General features: G+C 54.6%; 1 pseudogene; it reads left to right on the forward strand.

Annotated features, from left to right (window-relative positions):
• Positions 1-4,115: 4,115 nt before the first annotated feature.
• On the forward strand, positions 4,116-8,094 carry LOC119530183 (annotated as a pseudogene).
• Positions 8,095-8,885: the final 791 nt, after the last annotated feature.

An 8,885-nucleotide genomic window follows, 5' to 3' on the forward strand; every position in this document is an offset into this window, starting at 1 on the left:
CGCCGTGGGCGGAGTTTCAGGGCCTCGGCGCCCGGAATCCCCCGCCGCGCCCGGGGCGGACCGGAAGCAGCGGCTCAGACGCGTGTGCGCGGAGCCGGCCCGGGCGGTGGGAAAGGCACAGGTGGAAGGTCCTGGAAGGTGCGTGTGGTGGCGGGAAAGCGCGTGCTCCTGATCGGAAGCCGTCCCGGGTGCGAGGTCTCCCGAGATGCGAGCCCGAGCTCGGGGCGGGGTCCCGAGGGCGGAGCCGCGCGGAGGAGCAGCAGGCGGGGAGGGCGCGGCGCTGCCCGTGACCCGCGCCGCCGAGCCGGGAAGCCCCGCGTTTAACCCACCCGTCGGGGGCGTTTGCTCCCGCAGCAGAGAGCTCGGGCAGCGCCTTACCCGCCGAACGCCTCGGCTGCTCCGCAGAAGGAAGGGCGAGGACGCAGCCCGTCTCCCTCGTAGGGGTGTCGCGGGCACGCGGAGCGCTCACGCAGCTCTCCCCAGCGCGCCCCGAGGCTCCCAGCGGGAGTGACACCTTCTGTGGGCTGAGGCAGCCGCTGGAAGAGGGAACGGCACTGGCGTGGGGCTCTTGCTTGCTGTCCGTGACCTCAGGCAGGCCATTCAGGTGCTCTTGAAACTGTTTCCGCATCTGTAAAATGGGCGTCATACAGGCCCACAGTCTTGTATCCAAAACCCTTGGGGCTGGGTGTGCCGTGCAGATCAGCATCTTTGGGTTTTAGATAGCTGGACATAAGTTGGGAAAGCTCCAGCCTCCAAAAAGGATCCCCACCTCCTGGTTCTCATGCCCTCGTGTCGTTCCCTCTGCCACGGTGGATAGGGCTGACTTGTGTCACCATAGGATGTTGGGGAAATGGAGCGTGACCCCTGCAGCGGCATCACAGAAGATGCTGTGCCTTCTGCCTTGCCCTCTCTTGGATCACTTGCCCTGGGGGAAGGCAGCGGCCATGTTGCCCTATGGAGAGATCCACACACGTGCTGAGGAGCTGAGGCCCACGGCCAGCATCAACTCGCCCGTGGTAGTGAATGAGCCATTCTGGAACGGATTCCCTAGCTTCCAGAGGCTTCAGAAGGCCACGACCCTGCCGCCATCTAGACTGCATCCTCATGAAAGACCCCGAGTCACAACCATATGCTGAGCTGCCCCAGAATTTCTGACCCAAACTCATGGTATAAGATGTAAACATGTGTTGTTGTTTTAAGCTGCTAATGTTTGGGGTAACTTGTTACACAGCAAGATATAAGGAATAAGCAGTATGTTACTCAGTGCATCCACTGGGACCTTGGGCAGCACCCCAAAACCAGATACTTTAAAATTTCTGTAAGCAAAATGGAAAAGCCTAACCTCAAATTCATATGGAACTGCAGGGGGCCTCCAAGAGCCAAAATAATTTTGAAAAAAAGAACAAAGTTGGATGACTCACAGCTCCCAATTTTAAATTGTACTACAAAAACACAGTCATCAAAACAGTGTGGTAGTGGTATAAGGATAGACATAGGGGCCTGTGGAACAGAATTGAAAGTCCAGAAACAGACTCACACACCTGTGGCCAATTGGTTTTCGACAAGGGTGCTGAGTACATGCAATGGGGAAAGAATGGTCTCTTCAGCAAATGGCATTGGGGAAACTGGAGCGCCACATGCAAAAGAATGAATTAAGACCCCTACCTCACACCCTATGCAAAAATTAACTCAAAATAGATCAAGGACCTAAATATGAGTGCTAAAACTATAAAACTCTTATGGGATAACATGGGGCAAATCTTCCATCACCTAGAATTCGATAATAGATTCTTAGCTATGACACCAAAAGAAAAGAAAAGAAAAGAAACGAAACAAGAGATAAATTCAATTTCATCAAAATTAAAAACTTTTGGGCATCAAAGAACATTACTAAGAGAGAAAAGAACCAACAGAATGGGAGAAAATAGTTGCAAACCGTATATGGGATAAGGGCTTAGTATCCAGAATATATAAAGAATTTTTACAACGCAACAACAAAGACAAGCAACCCAATTTAAAAATGGGCAAAGATTTGAATATAGACATTTCTCCAAAGAAGATACACAAATGGTCATTAAGCATATGAAAAAAATGTTCAGCATCATTAGCCACTAGGGAAATGCAAATTAAAACCACAGTGAGATACTCTTCACATCCACAAGGATGGCTGTTAATTTAAAAATGGAACATAACAAGTGTTGGAGAGGTTGCAGAGAGATTGGAATTCTAATACATTGTTGGAAAAGTAAGATGGTGCAAGAACTGTGCAAAACAGTTTGCTGGCTTCTCGGAAGGTTAAATATAGCCTTACCATTGGAATTCACCAATTCCACTTCCAGGTATATACCCAAAAAAAGTGAAAACAGGGTTTCAAACAGATGCTTGCACACTAATGTTTATGTCAGCATTATTCACAGTAGCCAAAAGGTGGAAACAACCCAAGTGTCCATCAACAGATGAATGGTGTTCCAGTTTGCTAATACTACCCTTTTCCAAAATACCAGAAATGGATTGGCTTTTATATAGGGGGTTTATTTGGTTACAAAGTTACAGTCTTAAGGCCATAAAGTGTCCAAGGTAAGGCATCAACAATCAGGTACCTTCACTGGAGGGTGGCCAATGGTGTCCGGAAAACCTCTGTTAGCTAGGAAGGCACGTGGCTGGTTTCTGCTCCGGCGCTCTGGTTTCAAAATGGCTTTCTCCCAGGATGTTCCTCCCTAGGTTTCAGCTCCTCGAAAATGTCACTCTCAGTTGCTCTGTGTCTGGGCCTTTGTGGCTCTTTTTATAGGACTCCAGTGATCCAATAAAGACCCACCCTGAATGTTTGGGCAACACCTCCATGGAAAGTATCCAATCAAAGGTCTCGACTCACATCTCCATGGAAACACTGAACCAGTAGGTTCCAACCTAATCAACATTAATGCATCTGCCCCCACAAGCCTGCATCAGAAAATATGGCTTTTTCTGGGGGACATAATATATACAAACTTGCACAAATGGATTAAAAAAAAAATGTGGTACATACACACAATGGAATGTCATTCAGCCATAAGAATGAATGAAGTTCTGAGACCTGCTGCAATATGGAAGAGCCCTGAACACAATGAAATAAATAAGAGACATAAGGACAAATAACAAAGGATGTCACTTATAGGAGATATCTAGAAATAGAAAATCCACGGGGACAGAAAGTTGAGTGGAGGTTACCAGGGGATGGGGTGGGGAGTGTATGTTTGGTGGTTCTGGAGTATTTGCAAATAGCTAAGTTAAAAACATGCAAGGACAGGTGACCCTTCAAACTAAGAGGTAAAGACTGAAAAGGCTTACAGCCGTGCAAGTCAAATTTGACACCAACTTTAAGGACATTGTGGGTTTCTGAACGTTTTGATTTCAGAACTGGATAAAGTGCCGCAGACCTCCAAGGACAAAGGTCTCGCAGGGCGCCGTAAGGATTCGACAGTTAACATGGGAAACCCAACAGGCTCGTTCCACAAGGGGACAGAGTAGGGGCTGCGAAGGAGAATCACAAGAAGCTACTTTGCAGAGAGCGGTTGAGGACGTGACGTGTCAGTTGTGGCCTAAAGAATGAGAAGGAGCCAGTCGCGCTAAGGGTGTACGCGTGTCCCACGCAGAGGGACGGAGTTCCAGGTGGAGACCCCCGAGCGCAGGTGAGGTTGGGCAGGGGCCGGATGGCGGGCTTGGGGCCCCGTCTGAAGACCGGGTTTCCGGGCAGGGAAGGCCTAAGCTTGCCTTTGCCCTCGACTCCGGGAAGTGACCTCCTGCCTGGGACTGTCTCGCCAGTGAGGGGCTCTGCTTACCCGGGGCCTGGGCCAGGCCGTGGCTCCGTGCGGGCGCTGTGCTCTTCCATGGCGGCCTTGGGCCCTTCCCTCATGTTAGTCCGTTTCCTTTTGCTGTAGTAAACCACCACCGAGTGTAACAGCTTTTCTGAGTTCTGAGTCCTTGCATCAAAACGTTCCTGGGGTGCCTCAGGGACTTCCCAAAACTGCATTTTCATTGTAGAAGCAGGAGGAGCCTTGGAGAGTCCAGCAGGTGACGGGGTTTGCGGGGAATGGATGGGGACGGAGGAGGGAAACCGGGGAGGGGTCACTGCGCTGATGGCGCCGTTCACTGATCACAGAATCCTGGAGTCTGACGTCCCTCCGGAGTCCCCCTGCCCTGGCCGCCTGCTCCGCGTTCCGGGGCCTGCAGCCCTTTTTCCTGCCCCCCCAGCCCTCCGGCCCCTGGGACGTGGTCCTCGCTGTGACGCGCCCGCAAGGCCGGGGGTGCTGCTGGCCTGGCCAGGTGCGTCCTCGGAGCCCCGGAGCCTGGCAGGGGAGCTCGGCCGCCGCCCCCCACGAGCCCCGGGGCCTCCCAAAGCTAAAGGTGTCCCCAGAACCAGAGGGCGCGAGGGGCTCTTATTTCTTATCAGGCACCTGAGGAAGGCAAATCCCTTCTGCCCCGAGAGGAGGTGGAGGGGACAGGTTGCCCCTCAGAGCCGAGGGCCTCATGCCCCATCAGGGACAGCAGGGACGGGGTGGGGTGTGGGCCCAGGAGGAGGAAAGAGCCCTCGAGTTGGGGACCCCCCGGCCAACCCCTGCTCCTTCCTCTCGTGCTAACAGGATGCCCCCGGGGGTGGGGGTGGGGGTGGTGCTGTAATGGGGGGGCCACTCCACTGCCCCTGCTGCACGGCGTCCCCTCCATCCTCTTGGGGCCCTCCCGGGACAGGGGCCCTCGTCTGGACCCCAGTGCCCCGAAGCCTCTCCTGGAGGGTCACCCACACCCCAGTTGTGGGGTCTGGTCGGGCCGCAGCAGGGTGGGTGCGCTGGAGTTGGGGTGCCCCAGGCTGCACCCTGCTTCCAGCACCACCAGACTTTGCAGAGGGGGCTCAGGGCCCCGCAGGCCGAGCTGACCCCCTCCCTCACCGCCACCCCGTGCATCCCCACTGCGGGTCCACAGGGGAACACAGGGGACTCTGGTGCTGCATCCCCACCAACTGGGGGGCTCCTCGGCCAGCCCCGAGGCTGCAGTCTCCCCCAGCCGGACCCTCCCCGCGGGGTGGCCTTCCGGGAGGCCGGGAGGCCTGTGGGATTCCTGGCGCGGAGCTTGGCCACGGCCCTTCAACGTTTGGGGTCTGGCCTGTGGGTCCCCCAGGGGCAGACTGGCTGGGAGGCCCCCACTTCCCTCGGGGTGCCCTGGAGAGGCCTCGCTCTGACTCCCCCCCCCCCCCAGCTGTCAGCTGAAGGACCGCGAGAGGAACTTGCTGCTGCTCCTGGCAGCTGGGAGGGTCGGGGGGCTGGGCCAGGGCGGCGGAGAGAGAATGCAGGTTCCGGGGAGGCGCGTTCCGGGCAGGGGCACAGCCAGGGGGGCCCCGGGGGAGCGGGGCTGCCTGCCCAGGGAGCAGCCAGGCGGCCTGCATGGACGGAGCCCAGGCCAGAGTGGTGTGGGGGCAGCGGGGCCCGGGGCCAAGGCCTAGGTGACCCCTGTGGGGAGCATCACGGGGTTGGGAGCCGGGAAAGGACGCATTTGGAGGAAACGCCGCGGGTTTGGCCCCTGCAGCCACCCTGGAGGTGGTGGGAACCCAGCAAAATCCCTGAGGGTAGCGCTGACGACGTTGCCCGAGGGGCAACAGGTTGGTCAGCAGATTGTGGACCCCAAAGGTGTCCATCCACACTGGATGGAACCCGTGACTGTGGGGGCTGCGAGGCAATGGGGGATGACGGTGGCAGATGGGCTCAAGCTTGCTAACCAGCAGGTGGGGGGAGCCTGGGTTATCCAGGTGGGCCCCCCATGGAATTGCAAGGGTCCCTAAAACTGGAAAAGGGGAGACGCGCTTCTGGGGCATCGGAGGTGGCACAGAGGGGACGCGTCCAGGACGGTGTCCGGAGGCTCACTGCCAAACCTCGACATCAAGGAGCCTCGAGGGGATCAGATTGTTGGATGAGCCAATCATTTCTTCACTGTAACTGACCCCAGGAATATTCCGTTAACCAACGAAGTGGAGAATGCACGGAAAACCGTCCACGATTACAGGCAGCAGTCGTGCCTCCAGGGCTTACAGAAGATGAATTACGGAGAGCAAATGCATCAATGATTCAGCTTTCCATCCTACACTGGTGAAGACGATTTTGTTAGGAAGAATATGGGCTCAGGTTCCAGTGAGCGTGACCATAGAGGGTTTGTGATGACGCCTTCTGGGAGCCGCCGGCGCTGCTTCCCAGGCAGTGGATTAAGCGTCCTCGAGGACACTGAAAATGAACAGGGAGGAGCCGACATTTCTGCAACAGCCGTGCTGTAGCCACAGCCCAAGGACTTGTGCATTCACCAGGCGTGCATCACCACCGATAGGACGTTCGTCCCTTTGCTGCCGGAGCTGCTGCTAATTGCATTAATTTTCCATTAATGAGGCAAAGGGAACTCGAAGTTGGCATTCCGGTTACCGAAGGTGAGGGGCTCCGCCTGGGAAAATGCCGCAAAGCGATTCCAAGATTCTCCTGGTGGCCCCCGGCATGGCCATTCCCCTGTTGATCACAAATGCTCTGGAAAAAAATGCCTTTTAAAAGAGGTTTCCTGGATGAAGGCTCCTGTTCAGGGGGGATCAGTTGGCTTCCGTTTGGCATTTGCCGCATCCCCGCGTGTGCCCTCTTTCCTCAGCCAGGCTCCGTGTCTGCACCAAGCCCGGAGGCCGAGTTGCAAGCCAAGATCCCAGAGATGGTCCTGGATTACGGGGAGAGGAGGACTCTGAGGCTGGAAGTGCAGGTGCACGCCTGGCACCACGGGGCTGGGCAGGGACCCATTCCACCTGCTTCTCCTAATGACAAGTCGAAGCCTCCCTCTCGCCGCTTGGAGGAGAGCTGCCCCCATAGCGCAGCACCTGGCACCAGCAGGAGCCCAGCGCCCACCGGCCCGGACATTTGAACCATGCTTTAATTTCCAGAAATGCCATCCTGTTAGCGTTTATAGTCATTGTGTTTAAAGGCAGTGTCCCCACCCTCACCCAGGGCTTTAGAAAGCACTGCTGGGCATAGAGTAGGGGCTCACTAGAGTATTTATGGATTATCAATCAGTGAAAAAAATCTGTTTAAAATATTGAATGTATATCCCGCCATTGTTTCAGATCAGGACGATTCCGGCTGGGCCTGGGGAAAAGACACAGGTTCTGAGACCAAGCTGTAAGACTTACTTTTATATAGGAATGGCAGTTCGCTTCCAGTTTTTAGTGAGCAGGCCCAGAGTAGATGCATTTTTTGGATTTGTAGAGTAAAATCTCCTTCATACTCTTCAGAAAGTCATAGTGACTGGCAGGGTGACATCGTCCCTGATGTCATCACTCGCAGATTGCTGATGGATTTCTTTGGTGGACTTTTACACTTACTGTATTTTTAAATCTCATGAAGATGTCAATCTTACCCTGCACATATTGATCTTATAGTCTGTTACTTACTTTAAATAATCAAATGACCAAAATTTACAAATGTCAGAGTTCGAGAGTACTCAGTACTGTGCTGGGGTTCAGTCTGGTTTGTCTAATTTTTTAGAAGTACGAGCACACATCCAGCTGCCTTCAGGTCTTCTCTTATCACCCTTTGGCTTTTCAGAAAGATGCAGAGATAACATGTGCATGAAACAGTAACTAAATGAATCTTACTTGAATGTTGTACGTTACATTGTTTGAAAATAATGAATCACTGTTTACATCACCTGCTGTCATTTCACAAATAATTCATTTAATAACAGAGAGATTAGGTTTCAAGTAGGTGGACACTCAGTGATTTACTGGGCATTTGTTTCATGGAGTGTAGCTCACTGTCATTCAGAGACCTGGAAGTGAAGAAATGTAGAAAACTATGTAGTTTTGACAGCTTTTTCCTGACAATGTGGCCAGAGTGAATTTCCTCATAAAGAAAAAACGGTGGGGAATAAAGGGGGGGAAGAGGAAGTCAGAGTGACGCGACACGAGAAGGATGTGACCTGCTGTTGCAAACTTTGAAGATGGAAGAAGGGGCCACGAGCCAGGGAATGCAGGAAAGGCAAGGAAACAGTCTCCCCTCGAGCTTCTGGGGAGGAATCGTGGCAACATCTTACATTTTAGCCCAGTGAGAGCTGTGTCAGACTCCTGACCTCCTAAGCTAGATGACAATTCACGTGTATTGTGTTAAGTCACTAAATGTGGGATAGCAACTAACAAAGATGGGGTGTGGGAGTGAGCGAGAGTCGGGGAGCCGGGTGGGAGGCTGGGAGTGCAGGAGCTGCCTTCGGAAGTCGTTGGCACAGAGGGCTCGTGCAGCCTCACAGACACTCCAGGCCCAGAGTGGATTCTAGAAGGTTCTGAGCCCTAGGGCCTGGGCAGCTCTGCCTTGGGCTAGAAAGCCAGCCCCTAGGACCTTCAGGCTCCTCTTCTGGCCCTGGGAGTGGGAGAGCCTTGTAATGGGGTCAGGCGGGGACTTCCCCGCCAGAGATCTGAGGGCCAGAGGAAAAAGTGGGGACACCAGGAGGGGACCGTTGTAGCCTAGGGGCACCTTGACAACCCCCAGGGGCAGGAGGGCAGGGAGGAAACCTCCACAACCCCGGCCTGGACAGGTCCCTCCGCTATTGGGCCTCACGCCTGCTCTGTTTGGAGAAGAGGCGCCTGCTTTACGGTTTACCAGCACCAAGCCATGGCCCTTGCCCCAAGGGGACTGCCCTGGACAGGTGAGGGATGTGATCCTGCCAGGGCCCGGGGCAATGCAACGCGGCAGGGGCTGTGCTGTGAGTCTTGGGTTCCTGGTTCCTTGTCAGATTGGCTTCCTGCCCCCCTGAAGCCCCCACCCTGGCCTCCTCTGGCACAGCAGCCCACCCACCCACCCCCCACAGAAACAGGGGAGCATCGGCCTCGTTCCCTGGCAGAG

The sequence above is a fragment of the Choloepus didactylus genome, chromosome 3, assembly GCF_015220235.1.
Source record: "Choloepus didactylus isolate mChoDid1 chromosome 3, mChoDid1.pri, whole genome shotgun sequence".
Classification (NCBI taxonomy): domain Eukaryota; kingdom Metazoa; phylum Chordata; class Mammalia; order Pilosa; family Megalonychidae; genus Choloepus; species Choloepus didactylus.